This window comes from Macaca fascicularis, chromosome 8 (assembly GCF_037993035.2).
Source record: "Macaca fascicularis isolate 582-1 chromosome 8, T2T-MFA8v1.1".
Taxonomy (NCBI): domain Eukaryota; kingdom Metazoa; phylum Chordata; class Mammalia; order Primates; family Cercopithecidae; genus Macaca; species Macaca fascicularis.
This window is the reverse complement of record NC_088382.1, coordinates 85,283,100-85,304,326: the sequence shown is the minus strand read 5'-3', so window position 1 is coordinate 85,304,326 and position 21,227 is coordinate 85,283,100. Positions and strand designations below refer to the sequence as shown.

Sequence of the window (21,227 nt, the reverse complement as noted above, 5' to 3'; positions counted from 1 at the left end):
AAATGAATCAGGAAAGAAGCACAGCTAGCAAGGAGCTTAAGGACATCTCAGACTAATGTTCCATTTCGCGGTTGAGGAGACAAAGAAGTTAAGTGACTTGTCAAAGGTCCACCAACAAGTTAGCAAAAGAGTTGAGAGTTTAGAAATCAGTAACTACCAATATTTAGTGGCTAAAACCAGTACTCGTACTGAAAACTAACATTTTCAGAAAAGGTTGGTACGGAGAAACAGAGACCTTCCCTCCAAACCCTAGTAAATTATCCATAAAACCCTCTGAAAAGAAAATTTCTCAGTGATAACCATGAGTGTTAAGAATTGAGCATATCCCAGATTCTGGTAGAAGTTTCTATAATCACCTACATTAATGAGTGGAATTAAGAAATATTCACTCATCTTTCCTCTCTTGTCCCACCAAATGTAGTAGGTATAATTCAAAAGTACAATATTATAAAGTGAAAGAGATTAGAGATTCACACTAGTTTCCACAATTCACAATTCACTGTATAAAATCCCAGGGTTACTTATAAATAAGTTATAAGAGATCATTTTAATTTGTAATGAAAATATCCTAATAAAAAGACCTAATAGAAAGACCATAATCAACAAATCATCATCAGTACAATATAAACTTGCAACTTAGACAAAGGGAAATATAAATAGAAAACTAACATTGGGAAATGTCCAAATTTGATGATAATTACAGTGCATTAACCTCAAAATATATTATGCCTAGAAAATGAACTTTTTGTAAATGACATTATGTATTGCAGATAATTAATATCACTCGTGCAACACTAATAACAATGTAAATTGCCCTCCTATGAAATGTATATGTATATGTGTATATATGTTTGTAAGTGTATAATACATATGTATATATCAAGAGTTAAAATACTTGTAACTTTTGACCTAGTAATCCCAGTTCTAAAATCTTTCTTGAGATTTAGTAACCAGAACTATCTTTGATATTTTAAAGGGGGAAACGTTTGTTAATATAAAAGGTAAAAAAATATGTTTTGTTTTCTTCCCTGATCATATCCAGATTTTTTTGTTTTTGTTTTGTTTTTGCTTTTTTTGGACAAAGTCTTACCCTGTCACCCAGGCTGGAGTGCAGTGGCATAATCTCAGCTCTACTCACTGAAACCTGTGCCTCCTGGTTCAAGGGATTCTCCTGCCTCAGTTTCCTGAGTAGCTGGGACCACAGGTGTGTGCCACCATGCCTGGCTAATTTTTATATTTTTAGTAGAGACGGGGTTTCACCATGTTGGCCGGGCTGGTCTGGAACTTCCTGACCTCAGAAGATCCACCTGCCTTGGCCTCCCAGCACACCCATAATTTTATTAGCTTTTAGGATTATGGAAACAACTTAGATTCATGTATTCTAAAAATAATCCACAATTACTCCTAGGCCTTTAGATGACTTGGAACTTTCTCTTTACTAATTTTAAACTGGTTCCCATCCACAGCAAAAGATTATAGCTTGTGACCATGTGATTTTCTCATACATGACACATTCTCACTGGCACACCCAGAGTTATCAGCAATTTTCAGAACTCTGTAAGCTCTCCACTCCTATAAGTACTATAAGGACTCCACTCCTCTTTGTCTGACTCAAAAAATCATTTTATAATTCAAGAGAGTAAGAGTATTTATAGGTGCAACACATTCTAACATGCAACACTGAGCTCTAACAAACAACAAGCCTCAGACTTCAGTAAAGTATTGTAAGTAACAAATTATTCAGAACACAAACAACAATGACTGTGACACATTAGCTCATCACAGCACCATGGATAAAAAGCTCTGATCTAGACCAGAAGCTATTGCAAAAATATCTTGACAACATCTATCATTGGAAGCCAGACACACTGTACACCCAACTTTCTTGAACTATCATTCTTACTATTAGCAATAAAAAGAATATGGCATTAAGTGATCAATCTATGTCATCTCTGTGTTACTTTACATGTTTTTATTTATTTAATACTCATAGCTCTGTAGGTGATCACCATTTTTCTCTTTATTTTACAGAGAGGAAATTGAGGCTTAGAGAGTTTAGTACTTGCCCAAGGCTTAGTAAGCAGCAAAACCAAACACAAACGCAGGGCTCTCTAATGTCAAAGTCTGCTCTCTTAACCAGTGCTTTCCTTTACCACAGAAAATTGTTTCTAATATTTGAGAATTATTTACCTATGGAGTTTTCTATATGAAAAGTGATCTCTTTTTCCTTTCAGATCCCCCTGCTGCCCTTCCTAATAATATCTCACTATTTCGTAGATACTATGTATCTGTCCAGAAAAAGTGTATGCAAGTAAAAACTGCATAGGTATAAGTGTTTGTGGACTTTCAAAGTACAAATATATTACAATATGCATTTTGTTTTGCATATTTTGTTTGAAAATGTATCCGTATCATCATATAATGGACTACTCCCCAACTAATAGACAGTTTCAGACTTTTGCTACTACAGATAATATCATGAATAGCCTACAAACATAATAGCTAACAATTTGTGTCTTTCTAAAGAAAGAATTTCTGAGTCAAAGGTATAGACCTCTTTTTTTTTTAGGTCAAATTACTTCAAAGCAATTATAATAATTACACACACTCCAACAATATATCATACTAGAATGCCTGTTTTTCCACAACCTCTTCAATACCAAATATTAAAAGACATGTTTAAAAACTGAATGGTAAGAGCAGTATTACATTGTTGTTTACCCTTGTGTTTCTTTAATTATTTGTACAGGATGAGGCATTTTAGTATATTTTTAAAGCTTACTTTTTCTTTTGAGCTACATGTTTTTGTCCTTTGCCCATTAAGCTGTTTGTTATTTTCTTGTCACTTGATAAAAGCTTTTTACATATTAAAATTAACATTTATCTAAAATATGCTATAAACTACTATTTTTGTAATGCAGGTTTATAAAATTCATCAAGTCAAATTTTATTATTTGTTATCTCTATGTTTTACTGTGTTTATACAGGGTATCCTCATAAGGATCAGGGAAAACATGTTCTCTCAATTCTCTCTCTTTCACACAACTTTTATATATACATTATTTTATGTTTAAAACCTGTTTTTAAGTTTGAGAAATCTATTGTATAAATGCCGACTATAGTCAATAATACTTGCAAATCACTAAGAACATAGACTTGAGGGCCAGGCGCGGTGGCTCAGGCTTGTAATCCCAGCACTTTGGGAGGCCGAGGCGGGTGGATCACAAGGTCAGCAGATGGAGACCATCCTGGCTAACAGGGTGAAAGAAACCTCGACTCTACTAAAAATACAAAAATTAGTCAGGCATGGTGGTGCATGCCTGTAGTCCCAGCTACTCAGGAGGGTAAGGCAAGAGGCTTGAATCCAGGAGGCAGAGGTTGCAGTGAGCCGAGATTGTGCCACTGCACTCCAGCCTGGGCAACAAAGCGAGACTCCATCTCAAAAAAAAAAAAAAAAAAAAAAAAAAAAAAAAATTCAGTATTCTCATCATGAAAAAAATAATTATGTGAGATAATGCATACGTTAATTAGCTTGGTTCAGTCATTCCATGATACATATTTTAAAACACCAATGTTGTATACCGTAAGTATATACCATTTTAATTTGTCAATTTAACATTTTTTAAAAAATTTTGTTTTATCTGGGATATAGTTTGGCATAATATGTGAAGTTGGTAAGCGATGTAATTTTTTTCTCTGATGGAATGTGAACCAAATGTCTACACAACATTACTGAAGAAAATCTCTTCAATAATTTTTCATGTGAAAAAAATAACAAAACTATGTGTGTGTGTTTAGGAGTATATTTGGATTCTGTTTCAACTTACTGATCTGTATATTATGTACCAAATATTACCAAACATTTTGTTTTTTGAGACAGGATCTCACTGTGTCAGCCAGGCTGGAATGCAGTTGCTTAATCATAGCTCACTGCAGCCTCAGACTCCTGGGCTGAGCCTCTGGTCTCAGTCTCTCAAGTAAGTGGGACTACAGGTGTGCGTACCATGTCTGGATCATTTTTTTATTATTTTTTGTGGAGATAGGATCTCCCTATCTTGCCCAGGCTTGTCTCAAATCCCTGGCCTCAAGTGATCCCCCCACATTGGCCTCTCAAAGTGCTGGGATTTACAAGTATGAGCCACCTTGTCCGACTGTAAACTTTTAAAATTCCTGTAGTTTTATAATATGTTTTAAAATCTGGTACTCTTCATTATTCTCCCCTTGTTAGTCTTTTTTATTAAAATTTCCCAGGATAAAATCTAATATAATTATATATAATAAACTATAAACACATTTTATATGTATATATATGTTTATTATATTTATTTATAATTTAGTGGCTTTAAGTATATTCAAAAGGTTGGACAAGTATCACCAGTATCTAATTTCAGAACATTTTCATCAGTCCTCAAAAAGCCAATATATATTAACTGTCATGCCCATCCTCCCTCCCCTTCCCCCTGAAAAATACTAATCGATATTCTTTCTTTATTAAATTTTCTCATTCTGGACATTTCATCTGAAGGGAATTGTACAATATTTTGTGTACATGTGTGTCTTGTTTCACTTAGTCTAATGTTTTCAAGGCTAATCCATGTTGTAATAGGTATCAACACTTCATTTATTATGGCTGAATGATATTCTATTACATGAATATCATCCATTTTCCTATCCATATGTTAGGAAATACAAATTATTTCCACTATTCAGTTTTTATGAACAATGCTATAGACATTGTTATGTAATGTTTCATATGAACATATATTTTAAATGCTCTTGGGTACATGTTCTAAAGAGAAATTGCTAGATCATATGGTAACTCTGTTTGTCTTCATGAAAAACTGTTAACATTTCCCAGAGCAGTTGTCCATTTTACATTCCAACCAGTAATATATGAGATTTCAGTTTCTCCATATCCTCACCAACACTTGTTACTTTCTGCCTTTTTCATTATAGCCATTGTGGGGGATGTAAAGCATTATCTCATCGTTTTAAATTGCATTTTCCTAATGACTAACGATGTTGGACATCTTTTCATGTGCTTACTGTTCATTTATATATCGTCTTTAAAGTAACCCCTATTAAAATCTTTTGCCCATTTTTGATTGAGCTTTCATTGTATTATTGCTGCAGTGTAAGAGTTCTTTATATATTCTGGATACTAGACCCTTATCAGACCTAAGATTTATAAACATTATCTCACATTCGATAAATTGTCTCTTTACTTTCTTGATAATGTCTTTTGAAGCACAGTGGTTAATTTTGGTGAAGTCTAATTTATTTTTTCTTTTGTAGTTTGTGCTTTAGTGTGATATCTAATAATCCATTGCTTAATACACGCTCATGAATATGTTTTCTTTTAAGGGTTTGATAGTTCTAGCAGTTACATTTGTGTCATTGATCACTTTTAGTTAATTTTTGTATGTTATATCAGGTAAGCATTCAACATTTTTCTTTTGCATGTAAATTTCCAGTTGTCCTGGCTCCATTTTTTGGAGAGACTATTGCTTCTCAATTGAATTGTCTTTGTGCCCTTGTCAAAATCAATTGATCATAAACTTATGAGGTTTTTCCCCCACTGTACTCTCAATTCTATTTCATTAATCTATATATCTATTCTTATATTAGGACTGTACAGCTTTCATTACTGTACCTTTGTCATAAGTTTTGAAATTAGAAAGTGTGAGTCATTCAGCTGTGTTCTTTTTGTTGTTGTTAAATTTTGTTTTTTGCATATTTGGGGTCTCTTGAATTTTCATCTGAACTTTGTTATCAGCTTGTCAAGGTCTGCAAAAAAAAGGCAACTGGAATTTTGTTAGGACTACATTAAATATGCAGATCAATTTGTGCAGAGTATTGCCATCTTACATGTATATTAAATCTTTCAATTCATGAACATGGGATGTCTTTCCAATTATTAAGTAATTCTTCTATTTCTCTCAACAATGTTTGCAGTTTTTAGCGTACAAGTCTTGTATTTCTTTTGTTAAATGTGTTTCATAGTACTTTATTATTTTAAAGCTATTGGTAATGAAATTATTTTCTTATTTCACCTTCTGATTGTTGATTGCTAATGTATAGAAATTAAACTAATTTTTGTATGTTAACCTTGTATCTATCCTACAACTCTGTTGAACCCATTTAGTACTTTGAATAGCTACTGAGGAATTTCTTGGGGCTTTATATATAAAACATCATGTCATCTGCAAATTGACATAGTTTTACTTCTTCCTTTCCAATCTGGACACCTTTTCTTTCTTTTTCTTGCCTAGTTGCCCTGGCTTGAACCTCCAGTAAAATGCTAAATAGAAGTAGCAAAAAGAGACATTCTTATCTTGTCCCCGACTCCAAATATTTCAGCATTTGTTTGATGTTTGACATGAATTTGCCAAAAAATGTACTTTATTTGGTTACTAAAGTTTAGTTGTATTTCTGACGTTTTAAGTGTTTTTTCTTAAAAGTGTGTTGTATTTTGTAAAATGCTTTTTCTCTTTCTACTGAGATGATCACGTGGTTTTTGTTCTTTATTCTTTTAGTATGCATTGATTTTTTAATGTTGAACCACCTTTCATTTGTGAGATAAAGCCCACTTGATTATGGACGATAATCCTTTTTTTTTTTTTTTATGTTGTTGTATTTGCCTTGTTAGTACGTATTTTGATGAGGATTTTTTGCACTTATATTCATAAGATTACTGGTCTGTCCATTTTTTTTTCTTTTGATGTCTTCATCTGGTTTTGTTATCAGGGTAACACTGGCCTCATATAATAAGTGTGTTTCCTTCTCTTCAATTTCTGGAAGTGTTTTCAAAGAATTTGTGATAATTTGTCTTTAAATATTTGTTCGAATTCAACAGTGAAGTCATACAATCCTAGGCTTTTTTATGGGAATTTTTTTGATCACTAATTTAATTATTTTACATATTATAAGCCTATTCAGAGTTGCTATTTTCACTTCGGTCAGATTTGATACTTTGTGTCTTCCTAGAAATTTGTCCATTTCTTCTAGATTATCAAATTTGTTATGAAACTTCACTGTTCCTAGTGAACTTTCATTGCTTTTTTGTTGCTTGTTAACTTCAAACAAGTTAGTAGAAGACCCAAAAATTGGATATGGGTTTTGAATAATATACCTCAAAATGAAGAGTCATAATTAGAAAAATATTATTCATTTAGAGAAATTTGATTTATATATAACGTTGCTAAGACAAGAATATATGTATCTCTTGCATTAAGCATGTCTTTTTTTTGTCTTGTATGTTGATAGGGATCCTATGATGGAACTTAAAAATTCTTTGTGGTTCCCAAATGTCCTAGCATTTTCCTGTGGGATGAATACTTCAAATTTCTTTTAAAGTTTTCAGCAGGGTCTCTATTAATATGTATACTATATTAATAATATTCCAGTTAATTTTAAATAGTGTTTGTACATTTTTTGAAATATTTTATAACAAAATCAAAGACATCAGGATAATATTAAATGCAATTTAAGTTTAGTTTCTAAACTGACTTACTGTATCATAGCATAAGAATGTTCTTTTAATTAAAAAAATTCTAGGAATCTTAAAAATAAACTCTTAACCTACAGTAACAAAAGCTGAGAACATAGAAATATCTGGGGAGATTCTTTTTTCAGCACTGTAAAGAAATCCATGATATCTAGGAAAGATCAGTGAACAACTAGGAAGAAAGGCATTTGATGATAATACGAGTTGAAATGAAATGAAGCCTTTCTGCCTTGAATTTATAATTATTTGCTCGTCTTTGGTAGCTACATGAAACCGTTTTATCTTTTTTTTTTTTCTGAAATGGAGTCTTGCTTTGTCACCCAGGCTGGAGTGCAGTGGCATGAGCTTGGCTCACTGCAACCTCTGCCTCTCGGGTTCAAGCAATTCTCCTGCCTCAGCCTCCCGAGTAGCTGGGATTACAGGCGCCCACCACAACACCCAGCTAATTTTTGTATTTTTAGTAGACACCGGGTTTCATCATGTTGGCCACACTGACCTCGAGCTCCTGACCTCGTGAACCGCCTGCCTTGGCCTCACAAAGTGTTGGGATTACAGGCGTGAGCCACCGCACCTGGTCAAAACTATTTTACCTTTTCTTCAATAAATTATTTATTAGATGTATTATACATTGTACTTTATACTTCATTTAATTTCTGTATAGTATCTAGCCCTCTCCTGGTCTCTATGTGTCCAGCAGTTATGACTTCCTTTTACAAGGAATCAGATGTGGTGTCCTCTGCCTGACAGAATTAAATGTATTTTAATAACCCCAAAACACAAACACAAACACACACCTTTTCTGCCAATAGAGAAAACAGATTATGTTTTAAAACAGAGAGAATATACAACCCTGTTTGGTCCTTAGTCCTCAAGCCCTTCTCCTCTACACAGCATTTACATACCCCATCAAAGCTAGGAAGGAACAAGCAAAGGGCTGTAGACCCTACTCAACTAGGTTTTTCTGAATCATAGGGCATTGGAACTAAGGAAATATCTTTTCCGCAACAAAATTTGCATTTTGTTGTTAAGATAATGTTTCTAAATCTAGTAGACACTGCTGCTTTTCATTTTTCCAAAAACTGCATTTCTCATAGTCATAAATCTTTAGACAGTCATCAGAACCACAGCAAAACCTTTCTTTGCATATTTTAATGCCATTTATATATATATACACATATATATATAGTTACAATGTATTTGATGCTGCTTCATTATAATTTCTACATATGCTTCTATGTTTTCTATGTCTTTTTTTCCACTTTTCTGGTTGTAGTCTTATTAATTTTCATGGAATAAAAACCAAATATTATAGGAGCTCCTTCATGATAACCAGTTATGTTCTTGAGCTTTGTAGAGAGATTCTTTTTTTATAAATTAAGTGGTAAGAAGAGATGCAAGATTCTTTAAGAAATCCAACATTTTGGAGTAAATCCCCTCTGAAAGTTATGAAATGGAGAATTCTGGTGGCTGTTTAAAATAACTAGCAGTTTGAAAACGCCCTGAGAGTCCGGGCGCAGTGGTTCACGCCTGTAATCCCAGCACTTTGGGAGGCCGAGGCAGGCGGATCACGAGGTCAGGAGATCAAGACCATCCTGGCTAACACGGTGAAATCTCGTCTCTACTGAAGATAAAAAAAAAAAAAAAAAAAAAAAAAAAAAAAAAAAAACCATTAGCAGTGCGTGACCGCGGGCGCCTGTAGTCCCAGCTACTCCGGAGGCTGAGGCAAGAGAATGGCGTGAACGCGGGAGGCGGAGCTTGCAGTGAGCCCTGATCGCGCCACTGCATTCCAGCCTGGGGGACAGAGCGAGACTCTGTCCCAAAAAAACAAAAAAACAAACAAACAAAAAAAAGAAAATACCCTGAGAAAAACTGGTAACGTCAGGCTTTTGAGTGAGTAGTTAAGGGTTGATGGACTCAGGAAACATAAACAAAAAGACCTCCAGTGTTGTGAAGCTAATGTAACATCCACTGAGTTGAAAAAAATTATTATATTAAGATATATTCAGGAAGCTACTAGAACCCTGCCAGTAGGTATCAGGAAGAGCTCATGACAAGAAAAAAAGAATAAAGGATAACCGTAACTAAAATAGTACTTTAAAAAAGTATCTTTAAGAAGTACATTTTATGGTAAATTTGATTTACTCTTCTTGCAGAATAATTATCTGGATATCTCAAATTTTTTGCATATTACTTATATTAAAATTGGATTTAAATATGCACTACTTTTAAAGAAGTAACAGATTTTTAAATATTAGCTTTGATATTACATTTTTCCGACGAATATTTTGTCATTCAGTTATTAGTTATTAGTAGTACCTGCTCATAACTATAATACAATAGCTCACAAAATTTAAAGACTTTGTTGAAGAGGGAGAGAATAAATAATTGATCAATAATAGGGACAAAAAATGTAGAAATATTGATATTGTTCCATTTCTTTATTAAGGTAAGGGCTATATTGTTCCTATTTCAGTATTATTCTTTATACTGCATATGTAGTGTGTGTGTTTGTATCAAATATTTTGTTATAAAAAATTAAAACTGCCAAGGCGGGCAGATCACTTGAGGCCAGGAGTTCAAGACCAGCCTGGCCAACATGGCGAAACTTCGTCTCTACTAAAACTACAAAAATTAGCCAGGCCTGGTGGCTTGGGCCTGTGGGCTCAGCTACTTGGGAGGCTGAGGCACAAGAATTGCATGAACTCGGGAGGTGGAGGCTGCAGTGAGCCAAGATGGCACCACTGCACTCCAGCCTGGGTAACAGAGGAGACTTTGTCTTAAAAAAAAAAAAATAAAAGTGTTCTGTCTTTATGTATGTTATCACACTTGCCTTACACAAGTTCCAAAGTTGACAGAAAGCTCAGGCAGAAACAATTAAATGTCAGGATCCTGTTAGCTCCTCAGTTCAGTGAATTCTGAGGCCTACAGAAACATTACAAGTTAGTAATCCAAAGTCATCTTTAATATAATAACTTCCCATCATTAACAACTATAATAAATGTGATAATAGTGAATGCCATCACATGGAGATATTAAAAATGCAAATTTCAGAGATATTACAATTGTATTAAAGTTTTCTGTATGAGTTTGCATGATATGAAATACCATTGTTGATGATTTCAAAGATGACACAATGAGAAGAGTAGGAGGATACTATAAGTTTTAGAAACATAATCTGTGAATCAGTTGCAAACGCATAAATAGAATAAGCAAAAGTCATTTTGTTCCAAAATCTCTGCCATTTTTTCTCTATCATATTCATCTTATTCTGTCTTCAATGTTTTGTTATTTGTTGAGATATACCAGTGTACTACTGGCATCACTTACTAATTGATGGAGACCAAACTATGAAGCTATAGTTTCCTTAACACCAAAAACATCACCTTGCGTATAGATAGCAGATCGTAATTCAAAATCAATTTAAATAAACACTGATTTTGTTACCTTTATAAAGTAGAGATGTTTATTGTTAAATAAATATATTCTTCTATAATTCTGCATTTTAGTGCATGTTTATTTCTACATATGCTATTACTGGTATTACCTAAAATTCAGTCCTTTCAAATATTACATTTCACTACCATTCATTCATTCAAAAAAAATAATCACCACTTATTATGTTCAAGGCAGTAATTTAGACAATAATTTCAAGAACTAATAAACCACAATACTGGTCCTTGATAAGACTGTTTCTAAATGCAAGTGATTCATAATATTTTAATGTGTAATCTTTATTTATTACGTTCAATAAAAACAAATTTAATCCTTAGTCTGGAGCAGTATTCTCAATGGTCACAAATTAAAGCCCAATTTATGCAACTGTAATAAAAGACCTTATTAATGTTCATCTCATTATTTCAGGCAATAAAAATGACTTAAATTTTCACATGTCTATCACATGATTTTTTTCTTAGTCTCCTTGTGTATTGTCAACCTGTGTGTGTGTGTGTGTGTGTGTTTGTGTGTGTTGTATGGGAGAGTGGAGGCTTTTTTCCTTACTCTCTGTAAAAACAACACTTTGTCTAATTTTATTGTCATTTATTTCATGCTGCTTTTTAATGTATTGAATACATATTTATAATCTCATTAACTGTCTTCTCTTTGCAGAAAGGTTTGATGTTTTAGACAACTCTGATTTCTCTACAATTGTTTCAGCAAAGTATGAACTTAGTAAATTTTGTGAATGAACTCTAAGTTTAAAATCATTCAGTTTTCCTAATATATACTATTACTATTTAAAATAGCAATACAATGCTGCTCAGAGATATGACACTGGAAAAGTATTAATATATGGAAACTAGATTCTATTACTTGGCATTAATGTATATGTCTGCAAATTTGCTTGCAGTGGAAAATGTAACAACAGAGAAAATTAAAGAAAATGTACCCCAATTGTTTGGGACAAATTTTTAAACTTTTTTTTTGAAAAAGAATAACAATAAAAACATAATCAGGCTTAATAAAATTAACAGATTCAGCAAAAAAGTTTTCTAATTCTTGTATATAATAATCAGTGGGAATGATATAGGCTTACCAAACATTGTTTAAACAGGTAAAAAACACTATGAAGCTTACATAACTGATTTTAAAACACTGATGTTAAAATAGATAAAACAGAAAATTTAAATATATTTAAAGTATACTTTTTTGAAAAAGAAATGCAATTAGTAAACAAATATATAGAAAATTTTCATTCTGAACTTAACATTATAAACAATAATTTTTTAACTTTTCCAACTAGCATTTTATTATTTTCAATTACAATACCAAGAATTTATAAGAATGTAGTCAAATGGACCATCTCTTACACTTTTGTTGGGAATATCCATGGTATAAACATTTGGCAAAGCTATTTTGCTATATATGCCTTTATAGCTTTTGCCTCAATTATTCATTTTGTGAGAAAGAAAGCACGCCTTTTTCTAAGCACTCTTCAGGATGGGGAAGCCCGTGTCCAACCAGCCTTCATTTCTTCCCAGGACATGAAACTCAGTCTACTCAGTATAGTTCAGTCTAATAGTTCCTTTCCCTCCAGATATATACCTTGCTTTCTTTTCTGAAATTGTTTGCCACAAATTTGGTCCAATGATGAGATTTTCCCTTCTTCCCAAATTTTACTAAATGTATATAAAATAAGATAGATATACATGTTGTCAATACCTATTTTCACACATATTTAAGTATTTTATGATTCATATGTATATGACTGCATATGTATTTATATGTGTGTGTATGCATATATGCATATATATATATATTTCAGTCATATTCCAACTCTGTTCCCTCATGCATTTCTTGCACAAAGTGGTGTGCAGACTTCCACTTGTTTTTTGTGTCAAACCAATATTATTGTTTAGAGAATTGCACTGTCCCTGCTCCAAAAAGGGAAAAGACAGAGACTGCTTGGATGAGAAGTTCTTCTTTCACTTTTTCTCAAGAGAAATCAGCCTCCTTGCTTATAAATCAAAGTCGGAAATATCTTTCTGGCCTTCCTCGAGTGGTTTCTGTGAGGGTGGGATGAGCCACTGTGTAAGGTCAGCTGGGATGGATAGAAAATAAAAGTAATGGACTTCAGTGTGACTCAGGACCAATCATTGTAATCCCTTCTAGGCTTTGGTTCTTCTCTGCAAAATGAGGATAAAGAGACCAATCTCATAAAATTGCTTTCAGGAATAAATGAGATAAATTATGTGCAAGTGTTATGTAATCTACAAAGAAGTTGTGGTGAAGGCCATCATCATTGGTGAGAATGGGACACATATGTGAAATGTGCAAACATACGGGGGTCAGGATAATGCTCCCATCTGGCACTAGACCGTGAATTTTATCTGAAAATACTCTGCTTTAACCAGGCTTTGGTTTCTCCTTTAATCTTACATTAAGATTCCTCCCGCTCCTACAGGTTTCTAGCTAAATAGATAGTTTTACAAATTAAACAATTATTAAACCAGATAACACGCTATCTGATCTCAGACACTACTTAGGGTAATTCATACTATCAATACTGAAAGAATTTAGAAGAGGAGGAAACAAGCAGGTGGTAGTAAGAGTGACTAGATCAGTGTGGGGACGTGGTATTTGAACTGGGCCTTGAAACATTGGAATAATGTTAAGAAGCATTTCAAGCCAGGAATTGAGTATGAAAACAGGTGTAGAAAACTCATCTTAAAGGCGATTACCTTCAGTATGCAAGGGAAGAGTGAAATAAAGTCATAGCAATATGTGCTAGCACAAAGCAGTGTACAAGAAAACCAGCACAGCTCTGGAGTAAACCTGGCCTGGAGAGGATATTATTGAAATAGACTTCAAGCTTCTGGCTAAGGACCTCACTGTCTAAAACCGCTTGTTTGGGTCAAGCATTGTTCTTTGTGTGCCCATCTCTTAACCACAGTGGCCTGTCTAGAAATAGCTGGACTCTTCTGTTTATAAATCTTCATGGTCTAATCCTTAGTCCTCTAAGCCACTTGCAGTTCCCATTTCAGTGAGAATTACAGTCATCTGGCCGGATGCGGTGGCTCACGCCTGTAATCTCAGCACTTTGGGAGGCCGAGATGGGTGGATCACCTGAGGTCAGGTATTTGAGACAAGCCTGGCCAACATGGAGAAGAAACTCCTTCTTTACTAAAAACACAAAAATTAGCTGGCTGTGGTGGCATATGCCTGTAATACTAGCTACTTGGGAGGCTGAGGCATGAGAATTGCTTGAACCCCGGAGGGCAGAGGTTGCAGTGAGCAGAGATTGCACCACTGCACTCCAGCCTGGGCAACACAGCCAGACCCTGTCTTTAAAAAAAAAAAAAGAAAAGAAAAGAAAAAGAAAAAAGGTAAGAAAAGAAAAAGAATTACAGTGATTTTAGAAGTGCGTTTTTGTGCTTCTCAAATTTCTATGACTTAAAAAAGTTGCCTACAAGATACTATGATTTTAGTGTATAATTACTAACTACATTTTTTATTCTCAACATGTATTTATTGGTATTGTATAAAATATAATTATCATAAATTTAAATCCTTAAGTAAAAAAATTTTGTATCAGCAACATGTTGTAAACATCACTGATACCTAATAGATGCCTCTTCTAACACTCCAAATATATCACATTTATTTTTCCAATAATCCTTAGGATAGATATAATTACTATTATTATTACTACTTCGTAGTAGAAGTTGATGTTTATGAGGGCTAATTTACTTGCTTAAAGTCACAGAACTCATAAATGGCAGAGACGAGATTGAAAACCCTGTACTTTCCAAACACAAGCTAATGAATTTTGAGGGATGGATGAGAGGAGTAGCTTCTTGGATTTCCAAACTTTAAGAGGCACTGAAATAACTCTGGACCTAAATCATCAAATTTATACTAGTGCTGAGCCGACTAATATAGGAAGCTAAGAGAGGGAGAGAGGAAAATGCAAATTATTAAGCACAGACATTTTCTATTGAGTATTTTATATGTGAGTATATGGTTTCAGTTAGCTGACAGTGAACAATCACAATCTGCTCAAATTGTTTTTTTACTGGATAAAAAATATTGTTTTTATTATCTACATTATGAACATTTTTAAAATTCTTCAGAAAATCATAAAATAAAACCTAAGAAGAAATAATCAAGGGAAGAGAGAAAATACTTGCCATCTTTTTTCAGAACATTGACTCTACTACATAAGTGTGAATAAATTAAAGATGTTCATTTGCTCTGATAAACAGTTTTTATTAACAGAAATTCTTTCCCATCATTAAATAAATGTTCTTTAAGTACTTCAAACTTTCTAATTTGAGAATGTGCTAATTAATTGCCCAGTGCCAGCCTCCAAACATGTGCATATAAACTTTTATGATATTTTGTAAGCAATAGATCAGAAATAAAAACCAATGACAAAAGGCATAATCATAATATGGGCAAGGAAAACCATTATTTGTAATAAACGATGGGAAGGAAAGGATTTCCTAAGAAGGCTGTGGTCAGTGTACACTTTGAGACCTTTAGTATGTATGAAAGCACAAGCAAGTCAGACAAGAAGGAAAGAGATCTTTACAAGGTGTCCAAGTAATAAATAATTTACAAAGCAATTTAGCAGCCTCAGCAGGCACCACTTACAAGGCTGTGGTAGGGAACGGAGTCTATATTTGTAGAGAAGAGTAGAATCAATACAAGGAGTAAGCTGTCAGTTTTTTCTATAGTGTCAATATCTCAGACTGGCTGCTTTCGCCGGTGCTCCTGTGGAAACAATTTCCAAAAGTATACTATTGAGTGACATGCTGCATGGATTAAATGATTTACTTTAATCCCCTAACTGCACGTTGAAAGACCAATAGCCCAAAAGGAATACTAGAGAGTCTGAGTACAAAGCAACCCATAATAACAGTGTGATTTTGGAATGGTTTATACTTAAGAAAACTCTAGTGCCACAGGAAGTTCCATACAGAACAACAAGTCAACATGAAATAAGTGGTCATGTCATGACAGACATAATATCTGGTTACCAGGAGGATCATTCACGACATTGAGAAATCTGACTAAATAGATTTCTTGGTCAAATTTTTCATTTGTAAGTCATCAGATAAAATGGTGATTTCACCTTGGAAGAGCAATGAGCAATCTAAACTCCCTTTTAGTTTACACCTGTGTGTATGTCCCTACGTACAATTTTTTGAAGTGTCTTATAAAACTTAACTATGGTCTTAGCAGTAAATAATTAGGTAGTTTAAATCCTTATTAAATCAGAAAGTTATAGAGTTCAACTGAATGTAAGTACAAAGCAGTAGGCAAATTCAGAGACAGGTATAACAGGAAAACACTCCATCTGGGCCATGGAGGTAAGTCAAAAAGGTTGGCTCTTCAACACCATTGGTATGTGACTTGAGTCTTTTAAATGAGAAGATGAGGTTCAGTTTATCTCTAGTGTCTTCCAGCACTAATAATTCTATTATTATAAACATCAATTACTGTTTAGTATTAGAGCAGATTGATAATTTGTGAGCTATTGACATGTTTAGGAGTATGTGCCCTTAAATTGAAAGGCACCAAACCATTGAGATAAATAACTAAGATGCTAATACATTAAAAAATAAGTTTTCTTTCCAAAACATATTCTGCCATTTAGAAGTACTCAGGTAAAATTTGGAAGGTGGAAGAAAGGCAGGAGCTTTACCATTCCTCCAGTAACTGCAGGTGAATAAACACATGGCTCCACCAAATATGAGATGCTATTGTGGCTTCTGGGTTATTTTTCTGGAATTCAGCCACCTCCATATTGGAGGCCTTTTCTTTGATCAGTGCTGGGAGCTTCTTGACTCACCAAAGTGAGTGGTGAGCCTAAAAGCTAACAGTGGTCTTTCCTGGATTCTGTTTCTCCAGGTCTTCCATTAGTTTTGTGAGCATTTTGTTCCTGGAATTAAATCCCTTCTACTTCAAACTCCTGAAGTGTTTTCTGCTTTTCTGATTAAACCAAGGAGGAAACAGTGCCTTTTCATACTTTTTAACAGGCAGAAAATATCACACTCCCTATATTCCATTTTTTAAATTTGAGGAAATAGAATGAGAAAGGCTATCAAAGATACTGAGATAAAGGCTATTAACAATGGCTGATCGAGACTGTCCCCATGTAAATCGCAATTTTCTCATTTGTAAAATGAAGAATTTCCTATGTTAATCCCTAAAGTCCCTAATGGTTTTAAGTCCTAAGAAAGATTGTATGGTTCTAAGCTTATTGTCCAAAATGTCCAATGAGACCGAGCACAGTGGCTCATGCCTGTAATCTCAGCATTTTGGGAGGCTGAGGTGGGCAGATTGCTTGAGGTCAGAAGTTCAAGACCAGCCTGGTAAACATGGTGAATCGCTGTCTCTACTAAAAATACAAAAAAATTAGCCAGGCATGGTGGCACACACCTGTAGTCCCAGCTACTCAGAAGGCTGAGGCAGGAGAATTGCTTGATCCTGGGAGGCAAAGGTTGTGGTGAGCCAAGATCATGCCACTGTACTCCAGCCTGGACAACAAAGTGAGACTCCATCTCAAAAAAGAAAAAAAAAAAAAAGGCAAAAGAAAAGAAAGTTCAATAACCAATTTTGTCAAATTACATTTAACAACAGCGATTTCTAAACTCCCTAATAAGTGACCCTTGTTTCTAGAGTCTAAAGACATAAAGAAAAATATAAAAGAGTGTTCTTACCCTCAAGGAGTGATATGGTTTGCCTGTATCCTCACCCAAATCTCATTTTGAATTGTAGTTTTCATAATCCCCACATGTGGGAGGGATCTGGTGGGAGGTAAGTGAATCATAGGGATGGTTACCCTCATGCTGTTCTTGTAATAGCGAGTTCTCAAGAGATCTGATGGCTTTATAAGGGGCTTTTCCTCTTTTCCTTGGCCCTTCTCCTTGCTGCTGCCAAGTGAAGAAGGCTGGGTTTGCTTCCCCTTCCACCATGATTGTGAGTTTCCTGAGGCCTCCCATCCCTGAGGAACTGTGAGTCAAATCTCTTTCTTTTATAAATTACCCAGTTTCAGGTAAGTCCTTATAGCAGCATGAGAATGAACTAATACAAGGAGTCAATCTTTGTGGAGGGAAATATTGATAATCTTAATTAGCATCAGCAAGTGAGAAAAGAAATTATTCTAATTCTAGTTAGTCCTGAAATTCAGAGGAAAATTTGTAACTGAGAACTGGAGTGATCATGAAACCGGTTCTAAGGTGGGCTTTAAAAAATAGGTAGATTTTGATTGGTGGGCAAAAGAAAAGAAGACTTTTGGGTTGAAGAAAGGCAAATAATTAGTGTTTGAAAGGATATGTGAAAGGTGTGATTGGATAGTAAGAGGGGGACTATTTTATGGAGGGTTTAGAGAGAGCTAGACAGAAATTTTCAGATTTGTTTATATGAATGATTGGAAGCCATTAAAGATTTGTTGAGCAGATCAGTGATATTATGTGTACAAACCAAACAATAAATATAAAAGATCAAATATGTATCTATCCTGAAAGTCTTAAACATGGCAGCTTCTAGAGCCAATGGCATGTTAAACTTAAAAAAAAAAAAAAAAGATTCGCTGATCCACACATACAGTTACATGTAAAAGAAAAACCTGTCTGCAAATTGGCAAAAAGAGCCTGTCCCAAGATAAATATTGTTATAGTGGAATATAAAGGTTGTCAAGTTTTAAAGCATTTATATTATTCAGAAATGAGTAAACAACTGGGTTTTTAATATTTACCAATTTTTGAATTGTTGGAATAAGTGGAATTTTAACTTTATCCAGTTTTTTCTTATTTATTTTTTATGTTTTTATTTTTTAGACAGGGTCTCACTCTGTCACACATGTTGGAGTGCAAGTGGGGTGATCATGGCTCACTGCCACCTCAATCTCCCGGGCTCAAGTGATTCTCCTGCCTCAGCTTCCCACATTGCTGAGACCATAGGCACATGCCACCACACACAGCTAATTTTTTATTTTTTGTAGACATGGGGTCTCATTATGTTGCCCAGGTGGTCTCAAACTCCTAGGCTCAAGAGAGCCTCCCGGCTCAACCTCTCAAAGTGCTGGGATTACAGGCATGAACCACCATGCCCAGCTACTCAGTTTTAAAATTCACTTTTGGAAAGTGAAATTCCAAAATCAACTTTAACCTTTAAGTGTAGAAAATTTTTGTTTGTTTGTTTTTTGCTTGAATTTGGTCAGCTTCCATCTACAAAGGTACAGATGAACTGAAATTGATTTCTATATGAAATTGATTTACTACAGTAATTATTACTAATTTAACTAAAGTGTGAAATACTGTTAGGCAAGGACTATTGTTTATAGGTATCCTATTTTCTTCCTAAAGGCTTAGCTTACTACTTTGTACATTATACAGATTCAACATGTGTATGATCAATGAAGGGAAAACAAAGATGACCAAATCATGTTACTCAAATCTGGTTATTAAAATATAACAAAAGGTACTGTTAAGGTTCAAGCAGAAAGCATGTTGAGGTCTCTATAAGAGGAACAATGAAGACTTATACTTTAAGACATGCAGAAAACTTAAAAGAAAATTATTTGGCCAAGGCCGATCACAGGGACAATGTCCTTAGGAAGGACAGCCAGTTTCATTTGTAAGGTTAAGGTCAAGAAGTCAAATGTGATGATCAAGAAAGACGAGCTAGAAATTAAGAATCCAGTTAAGGCAGGGATTATAATTCATTCCGTCATTCATTCATTATGTCATAAGTTTGACATTAAGGCCTGAATAAAAACGGGCCCTATATAATCATTCAGGGCTGACATCTGATGCTTTGGATGAAGGCTATGGTTGGCAGCTAGAGCAGACCTAGTGGGGAAGCTAGTGTCTGCAACAGCCATTAGAATCTGTGTCGGCAGCATGACTTAACTCCAAAGACTATCAAATGCTATATCTTAAAATACATGCCCCTGTCCCATCAAAAATATCTAAAAAACTAGAGCAATTTGAGCCCAGAGTTTTTCAGGGTCCTTGTTCATATGTACTTACTTCAAGAGCAGGGGCAGTCAAGGCAGTAATCACTGGAAGGTAAACCAAAATAAAAAGTATAAGAGGAAATCTATAGAGATAGATTTTAAATTATGTGTTGCTTTGGTGAGTTTCAAAAACAAAATTAACTTTTGAAAGGCAAGTTTATCTTAAATATTGAAGTTTAAAATAAATAAAATAGGTATCTTTAAAACTGAATGATATAAATTTGATTGCTAGTCAGTATTGGTGATTAGGGAAATGTCAAAAAGCATAAAAGTTATGCATAGAAAGAAATATATTCAATCAGCTCAAAGTTTTAATTAACAGTTTCTATGGTATAGGTTTAATGTAGCTATCTATTGTGCAGTCTTTTACATAAAATTTTACATTGAAAAAGTTTAAAATATATTTTTGACATTGATTTTGGGTTAAATTATTCAGAAAAATTAACTGTAAATTGCGGGCCAATTCGCAAGAGAGTGATCAACTTTTCTCTTTTGCTGAGTGAAAACTCTTTGGAGTTTGATGTCAAAATATTTACACTTGAAACCTAGCTCCAACATGCTAAGGTGAATAGATTTTAATGGTTTTCTTCCTTTTTATAGAAAATGATAAGTACTTGGTATAGGGAATTTGGGAAATGTAGAATTGTGCACAAAAAATACGAACCAGTGCAATTCTACCACCATTTCCTTTTTTATATATTTTCTTCAGAATTTAACATGGTTATAAATTTATTAACAAATTAATATAAAGATTTGTAATATTTCTGCATATTTGACCTACAAAGTTGACCATTTAAATATAGTTATCTTAGTTACATTCAGTACAAGCACTTACAATTGGCGGCTAAGAACTTGTGCACAACATTCAGAGATGTCAGGTTTACATTGGAGCTGTCTGCTTACTATATAACTCTGGCCAATTTTCTTTCTTTACAATTTAGTTTCCTTATCCATAAAATGTAATAAATATGGTTTCTACTTCATAAGTTTTTGGTGGAGTCTCAATGAAATTATGTCAAAAGTGCTCAGAGAGTGCCTTGCAATTCACTCATTTGTTCATTTCCTCAACAAATGTTTACAGAGCTCATTCTATGTCCCAGTCACTGGGACAGGCATTGAGTAAATAAGAACATAGTTACTGCTTCAGTGAAGCTGATAGTCTATTGGGGAAGACAGACGTTTGAAAGATACCACAAGGTGATTAATTGTAATCATAATATATACTATGAAGGAAAATTAGAGTTTTATGAGAAC

General features: G+C 34.1%; 1 protein-coding gene across 4 annotated transcripts in view; it reads right to left on the bottom strand.

Moving 5' to 3' along the window:
* Positions 1-21,227, bottom strand: part of HNF4G (hepatocyte nuclear factor 4 gamma) — a 156,949-nt gene that overhangs the window by 63,320 nt on the left and 72,402 nt on the right. For 2 of the 4 annotated variants that reach the window (XM_005563576.5, XM_074000024.1), the window contains exon 2: positions 15,602-15,721. The exons of the other annotated variants lie outside the window; for them this stretch is intronic. The gene's annotated coding sequence lies outside the window, so the exon portion shown is untranslated. The remainder of the gene's footprint in view (positions 1-15,601; positions 15,722-21,227) is intronic. 4 annotated transcript variants of the gene reach the window in all.